Source organism: Cebus imitator, unplaced genomic scaffold, assembly GCF_001604975.1.
Source record: "Cebus imitator isolate Cc_AM_T3 unplaced genomic scaffold, Cebus_imitator-1.0 Scaffold16, whole genome shotgun sequence".
Classification (NCBI taxonomy): domain Eukaryota; kingdom Metazoa; phylum Chordata; class Mammalia; order Primates; family Cebidae; genus Cebus; species Cebus imitator.
In genome coordinates this window covers 100982-115118 of record NW_016107331.1, presented here as the reverse complement: position 1 = coordinate 115118, position 14137 = coordinate 100982, and the positions used below count along the sequence as shown (strand labels likewise).

Sequence of the window (14137 nt, the reverse complement as noted above, 5' to 3'; positions counted from 1 at the left end):
CTAATTTTTTGTAGTTTTAGTAGAGACGGGGTTTCACCATGTTGACCAGGATGGTCTCGATCTCTTGACCTCGTGATCCACCCACCTCGGCCTCCCAAAGTGCTGGGATCACAGGCTTGAGCCACCGCGCCCGGCCTCTTTTTTATTAATCTGGCTAGTGATCTGTCTATTTTGTTGATCTTTTCGAAAAACCAGGTTCTGGATTTATTTATTTTTTTGAAGGGTTTTTTGTGTCTCCATCTCCTTCAGTTCTGCTCTGATCTTAGTTATTTCCTGTCTTCTGCTAGGTTTTGAGTTTTTTTGGTCTTGCTCCTCTAGCTCTTTCAATTTTGACGACAGGGTGTCGATTTTAGATCTTTCCTTGCTTCTCATGTGGGCATTTATTGCTATATATTTTCCTTTAAACATTGCTTTAAATGTGTCCCAGAGATTCTGGTATGTTGTGTCTTTGTTCTCATTGGTTTCGAAGAGCATCTTTATTTCTGCCTTCATTTCATTGTTTATCCAGTCAACATTCAAGAGCCAGTTGTTCAGTTTCCGTGAAGCTGTGCTGTTCTGAGTTAGTTTCTGAATTCTGAGTTCTAAGTTGATTGCACTGTGGTCTGAGAGACTGTTATGATTTTCGTTCCTTTGCATTTGTTGAGGAGTGATTTACTTCCAATTATGTGGTCAATTTTAGAGTAGGTGTGATGTGATGCTGAGAAGAATGTATATTCTGTGGATTTGGGGTGGAGAGTTCTGTAAAAGTTTATTAGGTTTGCTTGGTCCAGGCCTGAGTTCAAGTCCTGGATATCCTTGTTAATCTTCTGTCTGGTTGATCTGTCTAATATTGACAATGGGTGTTAAAGTCTCCCACTGTTATTGTGTGGGAGTCTAAGTCTCTTCGTAAGTCATTAAGAGCTTGCTTTATGTATCTGGGTGCTCCTGTATTGGGTGTGTATATATTTAGGATCATTAGTTCTTCTTGTTGCATTGATTCTTTTATCATTATGTAATGTTCTTCTTTGTCTCTTTTGATCTTTGTTGGTTTAAAGTCTAGTTTATCTGAGATGAGAATTGCAACTCCTGCTTTTTTTTGCTCTCCATTTGCTTGGTAAATCTTCCTCCATCCCTTTATTTTGAGCCTTTGTGCATTCTTGCATGTGAGATGGGTTTCCTGGATACAGCACACCGATGGGTTTTGGCTTTTTATACAATTTGCCAGTCTGTGTCTTTTGATTGGGGCATTTAGCCCATTTACATTTACATGCTATGTGTGAATTTGATCTTGCCATTTTGATGCTAGCTGGCTGTTTTGCCCGTTAGTTGATGCAGTTTCTTCATCGTGTTGATGCTCTTTACCATTTGGTACGTTTTTGGAGTGGCTGGAACTGATTGTTCCTTTCTATGTTTAGTGCTTCTTTCAGGAGCTCTTGTAAAGCAGGCCTGGTGGTGATGAAATCTCTGAGTACTTGCTTGTTCATAAAGGATTTTATTTCTCCTTCGCTTATGAAGCTTAGTTTAGCTGAATATGAAATCCTGGGTTGAAAGTTCTTTTTTTTAAGGTTGTTGAATATTGGCCCCCGCTCTCTTCTGGCTTGTGGGGTTTCTGCTGAGAGATCTGCTGTGAGTCTGATGGGCTTCTCTTTGTGGGTAATCCGACCTTTCTCTCTGGCTGCCCTTAGCATTTTCTCCTTCATTTCAACCCTGGTGAATCTGACAATTATGTGCCTTGGGGTTGCTCTTCTTGAGGAATATCTTTGTGGTGTTCTCTGTATTTCCTGGACTTGAATATTGTCCTGCCTTGCTAGGTTGGGAAAGTTTTCCTGGATAATATCCTGAAGAGTATTTTCCAGCTTGGATTCCTCCTCTCCATCACATTCAGGTACACCTATCAAACGTAGATTAGGTCTTTTCACATAGTCCCATATTTCTTTGAGACTTTGTTCATTTCTTTTTACTCTTTTTTCTCTATTCTTGCCTTTTTGTTTTATTTCATTGAGTTGATCTTCGACCTCTGATATCCTTTCTTCTGCTTGGTCAATTCGACTGTTGAAACTTGTGTATGCTTTGCAAAGTTCTCGTGTTGTGTTTTTTGTGTTTTTCAGCTCCATCAATTCACTTATATTCCTCTCTAAGTTGTTTACTCTTGTTAGCCTTTCGTCAAATCTTTTTTCAAGGTTCTTAGTTTCTTTGCATTGGGTTAGAACATGTTCTTTTAGCTGAGAGAAGTTTCTTATTACCCACCTTCTGAAGCCTTATTCTGTCAATTTATCAGACTCATTCTGCATCCAGCCTTGACTCCTTGCTGGTGAGGAGTTGTGATCCCTTGTAGTAGGAGAGGTGTTCTGATTTCGGCTGTTTTCATCCTTTTTGCGCTGGTTTCTTCCCATCTTTGTGTATTTATCCACCTGTCGTCTTTGTAGTTGTTGCCTTTCAGATTGGGTGACTGAGTGGACGTCCAGTTTGTTGATGATGAAGTTATTTCTTTCTGTTTCTCACTTTTCCTTCTACTGGTCATGTCCCTCTGCTGTAGGACTGCTGAGGTCTGCTCCAGGCCTTGCTTGCCTGGGGATCACCTGCAGCAGCTGCAGAACAGTAAGGGTTGCTGCCAGTTTCTTCTGCTATCTTTGTCCCTGAAGGATACCCACCTGATGTCAGTCTGAGCTCTCCTTTATGAGGTGACTCTTTGGATATACGGGGGTCAGGGTGCTGCTTGAGGAGACAGTCTGTCCTTTATAGGAGCTCTAGTGCTGAGCTGTGAGCTCCGTTGTTCATTCAGAGTTGCTGGGCAGGTGTGTTTAAGTCTGCTGCAGCTGAACTCATAAACCCCCTTTTTTTCCCCTAGGTGCTCTGTCCCAGGGAGTTAGGGCTTTATTTATGAGTTTCTGTTGTGCTGCTGGCTTTTTTCAGGGCTGCCCTGCCCAGCAAGGAGGCAGCCTAGTCACTGTCTGCCTGCAGAGGCATTGCTGAGCTGCTATGGGCTCCGCCCAGCTGCCGTGTGAACTTCCCTGCAGTCCTTTTTATACGGGTGTAGTTAGAACTGCCTTGACAATGGCGTCCCACCTCTGTAATGGAGGATTCTCTATGTAATGGTGGGCTGCCTCGGCAATGGCGGACTACTTCTGTAGTAGTGGAATGCCTCGGTAATGGAGGACGTCCCTCCCTGACAGAGCTGGACCTTCCCGGGTTCAGCTGTGCTTTCTGTGAAACTCTCAATCCAGAGCATTTCCGATTGTTGTTTTTTTGTGGGGGTGGGACTAGCCGAGCCTGATCACCTGGCTCCCTGCCTCAGAGCCCTTTTTTTTTTTTGTCTCCCACGTGTTCCAGTCGCCTGTTGAAAAGGTGCTGGGATCTGTGTGATTTCCCCTGTGGTGACCCACTGTGCTGGCTGAAACAGCCACGCTGAGATTTGTGGCACTTTTTTTTGCCCAGGAATCTCCTGGCCTGGCTGCCTGTTTCAGTCCCCTTTTCTGTCAGTTGAATGGGTGACTCCGTCTTCACCAAGCTCCAAACGCCAGCTAAAACAGTGCCCAGATTCGTGTATTTTGTACGGAGGACCGCCGCACTGGGGCACTGGCCAAAACAGCCATGCTGGCGACCCGTGGGGCTCCTTTTCCTGGGAATCTCCTGGTCTGTGGGCAATAAAAATCCGTCTGGAAATGAGGCATCCACTCACCCTCCAAGCTTTCTCTGGTAGCTGCAATCCTGAGCTGTTCCTTGTCAGCCATCTTGGATCTGTCTCCTAGCTCATAACTTTCATAGTCTTTGTTATAGTCTATATAATGTTGTTACAATGTTGGGGTGCTTTAGGCCTCAGAAGCAGATCTCAGGAAACAGAATTTCTCTCTGACCTGTTTTTTTGTCCTCCTTTTACATACCCAAGACAGGACTCTGATCTGATTGTGAGTGAGCTGATCCTCATTTCAGAAAGCTTCCTGCCCCATACTCTAGAGAGAACAATGTGCACAGAAAGGCCAGAAAATCTGAAGAGACAGACCTCATTGGTTTTTTTCAATCAGTTTATTAGCATTAAATTACACCATTTTTGTCCAATCGCATTTTGATGTGGTTATTCATGCTTCATTCATGGCTGTCCAGTGAAGTCTCCATAAAAGGCCCAAGACGACAGGGTTTGGGAGCCTCTGGGTAGCTAAATGTGTGTGGAGGTTCCTGGAGGGCAGCATGCCTAGAGAGAGCTTGGAGTCTTCACACCCTTTCCCCGTTTTGCCTTACACATTTTTTCATCTATATTCTTTTTAATATCCTCTATAATAAACCAGTATATGTCAGTGTTTCCCTGAGTTCTATGGCTATTCCAGCAAATTAATCGAACTCAAAGTGGGGGTTGTAGAAACCCCAACTCAAAGCCAGTTGGTCAATTTCTGGAGACCCAGAGTGGCAGCGAGTATCTAAAGAGAGGGCAGTTTTGGAGGACTGGGCCCTCAGCCTGTGCAACCTGACACTATACTATTTCCAGGTAGAGTCTGAATTAATTAAGAGGACACCCAGCTGGTGTCTACTACAAAAATAATTGCTTGTTGGTTGGTGGGGAGAAATCCTCCACATTTAGTCACAGTCTTTTGTTTGTGTTAATTGTTCTTTTGTGAGGGAAAAAATAAAGCTTGAGTTCGTGTTTTTCCCACTCAGAATTGTTTTCTTAGAATACTTTCATGTTCATCATTTCAATTGGAAGAGATGTGGAAAGGAGGAGAGATGAGCAATGCCATCAATGCCGATGGCAGATTCCTGAGTGATGTTGATGATTGGATTCTTATTTACATAGTATTGGGGTCTTTGTGCTATTACTATCGTCAGGTATAATATTTCAATAACAACGCTGAGAGAACTGTGAAGAGCATGGTACTAGCATCCAGACTAAGTGACAAGTTATTGATAGATCTTCATAATTATCTCTCTACTGAATTTTATTGACAGTGGGATAGTACAGCAACATAATTATGATTACTTTTAAGGGTACCTGAGTATTTTCGTGAGGTGTATATATGTGCACTGATAACACATTTTATCTGTATTTTGAAGACAGTTTGTGTTATAGTACTTCATTGAAGTGATAGTGTGGTTTGGAAGGCTCTGAAAACTTATTTTCAGTCGTTACAATTATTCTAGTGTTTGAGCCTTCCTTCTGCAAGGGAAAATAATCTGTTTTGATGAATGATCCCACTTCTGTAACAGATTATAAAAAATAATAATAGTGTTAGCATTTTGAGGCTTTGAGACTGGAAGTTGGTTGTTCATTCCAAAGCATCTCATATTTGCTTTAGACTTTGACTAAATGTTATCACGTGGTATTCTGAGAAGGATGACATGATAGAATATTTTGATAAAATAGGAGGTACAAAAATACCTTCTGCTTTTCCCCTGCTATTCTTCTTATCTGGATTTGGTTTCTTTCAGGCCAAAAAAAAAATTAAAAAGTCTAAGAATTTAATTTTTTCAGCATTTATTGAACACCTTGCATGGGTCAGGCATGAGTTTGGTAACAGCAGCGATCTCTCAGGTTTACATGATAGAAGAATTATTCTCCCATCCAGTGACTCACTGTAAGATAAAGATATGGGCCCTAGGGTCAGACTGTATATGCTGGCTCTATAATGTGTCATCTTGAGAGGTTATATACTGTCTCCATGCTTCAGGTTCCTCATCTTCAAAAGGGGGATAGTAATAACCACTTCATAAAGGCCGAGAGTTCAGTGACACAGGCACAGTGCTTAGAACAGGGTCTGATCACGTAGGAAGCTCTTTAAAATGTTAATTATAGTCAAAGAATGCACCACATATCCATTTTATAAGTTTAGGCCTTTGTCTTCAGATTTAAGAGTAGCATATTTAAATTAGTAAGCTTGAATTATGCAGCCTGTGTTTTCCCTCCTTGGGCACAAATGATGGAAGTTGTTGAGTAATTTGTGTGCTCATTAATGTATGAAAGAAAAATTGCTGAGACATCACATAATTCCAACTGCAGAAGGTTAAAACTGTCATCAACTTTTTTTTTCCTGTCACTGATACTTTTTTGACTTTGTCAATGATGGTTAAGCTATGCAGTTTTTGTTATATTAGATCTGTAACCATTCAGTTTCTGCAGATAATTTTTAATATTTTATAAAATCGGGAACAAGGTGAAACAGGATAGTTGAACACAATGTTGAAAAGAAAAAGACGAGTAGATGTAGCGGGAACCTGAGATGAGATCATTATGAGGGTGGAAAATGACCTGACTGAGTTTCCTGGCAAATGAGTGAGGAGTGGATTGAGGTGTAGTCTTGTTTGGGTATAACAGCAACAGATGATTTTTTTTGCCTAGCACTGTCATTAAGATACTGAGCGGTGGTTGGGCATGGCGGCTCTTGCCTGTAATCCCAGCACTTTGGAAGGCCAAGGTGGGTGGAACCCAAGGTCAAGAATTCGATACCAGCCTGGCCAACATGGGAAAACCTTGTCTCTACTAAAAATACAAAAATTAGCTGGGCATGATGGTGGGAGCCTGTAGTCCCAGCTACTCGGGAGGCTGGGGCAGGAGAATTGCTTGAACCTGGGAGGTGGAGGTTGCCGTGAGCTGAGATCGCGCCATGTACTCCAGCCTGGGCAACAAGAGTGAAACTCTGTCTCCAAAAAAAGATACTGAGTGCTATGGTGATCCAATGGAAGTTTCTTTTATCAATCTGTTAAACAATTCAAGGGAGAACTTTAAATCTTAATTTAGTGAAGACATCTTTTAGGGAATTGAGATAATCATAAATCCAGTGGAAGTTTCTTTTATCAATCTGTTAATTCAAGGGAGAACTTTAAATCTTGATTCAGTGAAGACATCTTTTAGGGAATTGAGATAATCATAAATTTGCCATCTCACTATATTACTAATAAAGAATTTCGTCTTAAAAAGTTTAGAAAGGCCAGGAGCATGTGGCTCAGACCTGTAATCTCAGGTCTTTGGGACGCCAAGGCAGGATGATCCGGATGATCCCTTCAAGCCAGGAGTTGTAGATCAGCCTGGGAAACAAAGTGAGACCCTGTCTCTACAAAAAAAAAAAAAAAAAAAAAAGTTGGGCATGATGGTACACACCTTTAGTCCCAGCTACTTGGGAGGCTGACTGGATAGGATCAGATGGCCTAGGAGTTCGAGGCTGCAGTGTGCTATAAACTGTGAGCATGCTGCTGTACTCCACCCTGGGTGACAGAGTCAGAGCCTGTCTCTATTTTTTTCTTTTTTAAAAAAGAAAGTTCAAATACTTAACAGACTCCTTAGTTAACAGGCTCTAAAACAAATACTTTTGCTCTTTCTGCCAAAGTACCTAAATAAATAACAGAAAAGAGTAAATACATTTAGGATATACTGGTGATAGGATAGTGTTAAATTCTTTTTAATGTGAGGATATAACTTAGAAATTTACATAAACTTTGCATATTTCACCATAGTTGAGCCATACTTACTGGAATAAAGTTTTTAAAATTATTGCCATGATGTGAAATTGTTGCAGGGTGGTATGTTATGCCCATGCTGTTGCTTATAGTACCCTTGTAATTCTTATACCACTCCTTTCTCTTTTCTTAAGAAATAAGATTAACTTGTTCTTCTCAAATGTCTCAGAAGAGCATTTGATTGAGATTCTAGAACTCTTTTTCATATTATGAGAGGCTGTTTTTGATTTAAAAGATTTAAGAGTAGGTATTGCCACTTTGTCCAGACTCTGGGGCATGAATTTTAAAAGACTAAAAATAACTGGTTCTTAAATGGTTGGATGAGGCAACCGAAATTGGAGTTCTAATATTAATATCATTGATTTAAATATTGTAAAATGTCTGCCAAATACAAGGGCTTTAAAGGGTGTCCAATCTTTTGGCTTCCCTGGGCTATGTTGGAAGAAGAAGAATTGTCTTGGGTCACACATAAAATATACTAACACTAACGATAACTGATGAGCTTAAAAAAAAAAAAAGAATTACAAAAATGTCTGATAATGTTTAAGAAAGTTTACAAATTTGTGTCGGGCCACATTCAAAGCTGTCTGGGCTGCGTGCGACTCACAGACCATGGGTTGGCAAGCTTGCTTTAGTAGAATTGATACTTTTTCTATTTATAATTTGGGTCAGGTATTATTTATCTTTACTTGTTTAGTTAAACCATCTGTTATGCTGTGTTAGCTGAAGAACCAGTTAGGAATTTCTGTCCCACTTTAGATGATTGGCTTCCTTAAAGTTGATGTTTATGGAATCCCTCAGGGCAAGGCTTGCTGCTGGTTCACAATTAAAGCTGTGTTGGTAGTTAGAGATTACTTTTGTAGGTTAACTCTAGGTATTATTAAACACTACAGAGAAAATTCTGAACAGACACAGTTGATGGCAAAACTTCCATCAGTTGGAAATTTGTGGCTGATTTCTTTTGTAAGAAACATTCTCTGGACAAGAGTACCCCCAGATCTGTTTGCCAGGTGAATCTACTATCACTGGGGCTATATATTTTTTTAATTCTAAAAAATTATTTTAGAGACAGGATCTCACTGTTTTGCAGGCTGGAGTATAGTGGCACAAACATAGGACACTATAACCTCAAACTCTTGGCTCAAGTGATCCTCCTGCCTCAGCTTCCTGAGTAGCTGGGACATAGGCATGTACCACCATGTCTCGCTATTATTTTTTTTTTTTTTTTTAATTTTTAGTAGAGACAAGGTCTCACTACATGGCCCAGGTTGGTTTTAAACTCCTGGGCTCAAGTGATCCTCCTACCTCAGCCTTCCATTCCAGGAATACAGGCATAAGCCACCACACCTGGCCTATGGCTATAATATTTTTAACTGGCATTTACTTTGTTAAAAAATTTAAAGCATGTCGTATTCAGTAAAGTGCACAAATCTGCAGCTCAATCGATATTTATATATGTATTTATTTAAGACAACATTCCATTTTCTGTGTTTTTAAAAGCGAGCAAATATATTGGATTAAAATTTGCTTAAAAAACAATTTTTCTTATAAATGTATGTTCACATAGAAAATTGAGGTAAGAAAAAATAAGTCACTTATAATTCTACTGCCATGAACTCTAAACAATTTGATGTATAAGCATTCATTTATTATCTTCTGCATATCTAATATGTGCCAGATATTTGAGATGCTGAGCATATAGCAGTGATTACAACAGTCAAAATCCTTGCCCTTGAGGAGATCACACTTACTTGGGGGAAAGGACAATAAATAAGAAAGTATGTTGTGTGTCAGATGACGATAAGTACCGTGGGGAAGAGTAAAAGAAATAAAGGGAAGAGGGAGTCCTGGAAGAGGCCTGGAAGGGGCTGTAATTTTTACATAGATTGACCAAGAATGGCTCCACTTAGAAGGTAACATTTGAGCCAAGACCTGGAGGAGACAAAGGAAGATGCTGGGCAGGCCTGAGGGAAAAGAGCACTTCAGGCAAAGGCCTTGAAGGGAGCAGTGCCTGGCATGTTTGAGAAACATCAGGAAGGCCACTGTGGCTGGAACAAAAGAGGCAAAAGACAAATGAGGTTGGACAGGGAGCAGGGGGTCGTGTCCTCTAGTTCTCCCTCCTGGCTACATGTGAGAATTACCTTAGAAGCTCTTAAAAACCACTGATGCTGGGTTCCCCACCCAGGCCACTGATTCTAGGGGTAGAAGCTGATTTCTAATGTGTAGCCAGTGTTGAGAAACACTGGTACAGGCCTTTAGGCTTTTTTTTTTTTTTTTTTTTAGATAGAGTTTTGCTCTTACTTCCCAGGCTTGGATACAAATGGCGCCATCTTGGCTCACTGCAACCTCCGCCTCCTGGGTTCAAGCGATTCTCCTGCCTCAGTGTCCTGAGTAGCTGGGATTACAGGCACTTACCACTATTCCTGGGTAATTTTTTGTATTTTTAGTAGAGATGCGGTTTCACCATGTTGGCCAGGCTGGTCTTGAACTCCTGACCTCAGGTGATCCACCCGCCTCAGCCTCCCAAAGTGCTGGGATTACAGATGTGAGCTACCACACCTGGCCTCCTTTAGGCCATTTTAAGGACTTTGTATTTTGCTGTGAGTGAGATGGGAAGCCTTTGGAGAGTTTTGAGGAATGATCTACCTGTGTTTTATTAGTTTAAAACTATATGTTAGGCCGGGCATGGTGGCTCACACCTGTAATCCTAGCACTTTGGGAAGCTGAGGCGGGCGGATCATGAGGTCAGGAGAGAGAGATCATCCTGGCTATCACAGTGAAACCCTGTCTCTACTAAAAATAAAAAAAAAATTAGCTGGGGGTAGTGGCACATACCTGAAGTCCCAGCTACTCAGGAGACTGAGGCAGAGAATCTCTTGAACCTGGGAGGTGGAGGTTGGAGTGAGCCAAGATCACACCACAGCACTCCAGCCTGGGTGACAGAGTGAGACTCTGTCTCTCAAAAAAAAAACCCCTGTATGTTTTTTGAATGTTCTGGACATACAGAAAAGGACCCATCATCCAACCCACTTTAATAAACCATCTGCATTTTGCCATGCTGGGTTTATCCTGCCTCCTCACCCCACTTTTTTTTTCCCTAGGGTATTTCAATGCTAGGTTGAGTTTTGAGAAGGATCATTCTGGTCTCTGTGCTGAGAGAAGGGGAGACAGAGCAAGGGCTGAAATGTTTCTTCCATGTATTTTTTTCTTATGCTTTAGAGACACATATTTATATAGTATCCACTAATTTATAAACTATTTTCTTTACTGGACATTTTATGTCACTGGATATGCTACAACTTTGTTTTCTCATGGCTATATAATGGCTTTTGATATGCATTGCCAAGATGTTTTCTGGAAAGACTTTACTAATTTATACTCCCACCGGCTGCTTTGGAAGTGTCAGATTTCCTTAAGCTCTCACTAACATTGAATTCTACCATTTAAAATGTTTTCTATTTTGACAAGTAAAAGAAGATCATTCATGGTTTTAATTTTAGTTGTTTGATGTCCAGTAAGGTTTAATTCCATTTTTATCTGCATTAAACACGAGGCTTCCCCCTTTTTAAAAGCACTCAATGGGCCTGTGGCTAATGACCTATTGAGCCGTCAAGAAAGGGGAGAATGAAAACACTGCTTTTGGGTGAAGTGGCAGCATGTTGTGTTGTTTTGCTTCAATCAGTGGTGTGACACGGTGTTAAAAAAGAAAAAGAGGCTTATATCATTTGCTAGCTGTGTGACTTGAAGTCACTCAGGAACCCTGTTTTCATACTGTAAGATGGGTGGTGTGTATCTGCTTCATAGAATTTTCATGAATATTAAATAGAAGCATTTCATATGCCCAGGTCTTTAACCTTTTGACCATAATCTGCAGTTAAAAAAAAATTCATCTTACATTGTGACAAGCATATATAAATATGTGGCTGAAAGTTTCTTGGAACAACATACATGTCCTCACCAAGTGTGGTACACTTCTGATAGTTCACATTTTCATTCACTTTTAAAAATACCCCTTGTTAACCACTAAATAGATCATGACTCCCTGAGTTGTGACCTAGGGTTTGAAAAACCCTGTAGTAAATTTGTTTTGTTAAGGTGCCCGTTTGTCTATAGGATTACCTCTCTCAGGTAGCTCAGAAATCAGTCTCTCTCTACTTGTAATAAAACTCACTTTCAGAAAAGCCAATAGGGAAAAAGCCTCCCACTTAGCTTATTGTATTCCTGTATCGTATTTTTGGTTGGCGAAAAATGTTAATTGCTTTTCACAGTCAGAAAATGTATTTGGGTTTCTTTGATGGCATGATGACTGGGTTGTATTAACACCAGTTTTATGAAATAGATTGAATGCATCTAAGCACAAACACTGTATCACTACAGGGATTATATTTGCAAGACCCCAAATTGAGGCATTATCTAACAAAATAGTTTTGTCTATAGTTTTTGTTACATGAAAAGCTGACAAAAATAGAAAGTAACGTGGGGCAAGGTAGCTTGTGTCCAAAGTCCCAGTGGGAGGTTGAGGTGAGAGGATCCCTTGAGACCAGGAGTTCAAGTTCAGTCAAGGCAATATAACCCCATCTCTTAAAAAAAAAAAAGAAAAAAAGAAAAGAAAAAAAAGCAAAGCATAAGTCATATTTAGGTATAGTTAATACAGTCCCTTTTCAACAACAAAAAAAAATATAAAATCTGGAATAATCTCAGGAAATTGAGACTATATGACTACTACCATACATAAAATAACAGATGCTATTCATTGGTAGACTTATAGCTAGATGACTTGAGGACCACGCAGAAAAGACTTAGCCAGCTGTAATTAGTAGCTGTGACTAGACAAAACTTGATCAGATGAAAGTTAAAGTCACTTTCAAGTTTCAGGGGTGTTGGATTGAAAAATGCATAGAGAAAGTGGGAAATTTACTGTTTGAAAAACACCCGGAAGTTTAACTTACTTGACAATAGAACTGTGTTACTTTTGACCTCTATTTTAACATTAAATAGGTTTTGTATAAATTGTTTTTTGATACTGAGCCAGGAAAACAGTTTAAACAGCTCTAAGTTAAAAGTTTGACTAACACGCATTTACTTACTTCTCTCCTACCTCCACCAGCTCACCCTTTCACAATGGAATAATTTAGAGGAGTATTGGAAACATTTTGGTATGGAAAAATAAAAACTAAATTTTATGCCAAAGGACCGTAATTTACCTTTATGTGGTTAGAATTGGATATATGAGATGTGGTTTGAGTGTTGAGCTTTAGATTCTGGCTTTTTCACTATTGGAGCTAAAATAAGGTTTTAAACAAGCTCAGAAATGAGTATAACAATTCATTGGGCTCAGATGGCCCAGAAATACATGAATAGCTGCTGAAGCGCACTAGTGATCAGGGATATGCAGATTGAAACTACAGTGAAATACCATTTCATGTCCAAAATTGGCACAAATTAAAGATGTTACTTGGACATTTCCAAGTGTTGGGAGGGTGTAGTATAAAACGAATGAGTATAAATTGGTACAGGTGCTGTGACCTATGCCAATACCCTATGACTAGGAATTCTGCTTCTAGTGTATCTCTTGCATGTGTGCACAAAAAAACACACAGGAACATTGTTTGTAATGCTATTTTGTAACAGTGCAAAAATGAGAACTACCTATATGTCTGTCAGTACGGAAATGACTACAGAAAATATTGTCTAGTCCAACATTCCCCACTAGAAATATGATGTGAACAACATGTGTAATTTGAAATTTACTTTTACATTTCTAGAAAGGCAGTCAAAATCAATTTTTATATATTTTGACACAGTCTATCCAAAATGTTATCTTTTTAAAAGTGATTAATATGAAAGTCATGGAGATTGAGTACATTAAAAAAATGCTAAGTCTTTGAAATCCATTTTGTATTTTGCATTTAGAGCACATCTCAATTTGGATGTTAAATGTTTATTAGAAAACTTGATCTTAATTTAAATTTTATAAAATTTCTATTGGAAAATGTAGATTCATATACCCAGGTTGTTCCTTATATACTTAAAAGCTTTTCAGACACTGACTTAGGTATCAGATAAAGTTTAAAGTAATTCGCTTTCTCAGTTGCACCAGCTGAATTTCAAATGCTCAGTGGTTAGGTAGCTAGTGGCTACCATATTGGATAGTGTAATTATAACCATTGCATGTATTGTTATGTGGCCTAGGCTGGGCATGGTGGCTTGCACCTTTAATCCCAGCACTTTAGGAGGTGAAAAAGTGGGAGGATCGCTTGAGCCCAGGAGTTTGAGACCAGCATGGGCAACATAGTGAGACCCCATCTGTACAAAGAAAAAAAAAACCTGGACATGGTGGTGCCCATGCACCTGTAGTCCCAGCTACTCCAGAGGCTAAGGCAGGAGGATCACTTAAGTCTGAGAGGTCAAGGCTAAAGTGAGCTGTGATTATACCACTCCAGCCTGGGCAACAGGACAAAAGCCCATCTCAAAAAAACCTGGCCTATGTTATATAAAGTAAAATGTGGTAGATTATTCAAATTTTGCATTGTCAATATGAACTCCTAAAGAAGTGCCGTGAGGTTTTATTGTTTGTTGTGAGCAATTTAAAATATTCACAATAATACAGGGAATAATATACATGTATCCACTTTTCAAATTTCACAAATGTTAATATTTTGCTCAAGTATCTCTGGATCTTTCTTTTCAGTCCTGAGTTTATTAGAATATTTTTTTG

The 14137-nt window shown here is 39.7% G+C and overlaps 1 protein-coding gene and 1 non-coding gene across 2 annotated transcripts in view; both read left to right on the top strand.

The window, feature by feature from the left end:
- The window catches only part of HOMER1 (homer scaffold protein 1), a 148499-nt gene that overhangs the window by 40670 nt on the left and 93692 nt on the right, over nt 1–14137 (top strand). The gene's annotated exons all lie outside the window — the stretch shown is intronic.
- LOC119468325 lies at nt 10979–11114 on the top strand. Its single transcript, XR_005196987.1, has one exon. It is a non-coding gene; the product is annotated as a small nucleolar RNA SNORA21 (small nucleolar RNA).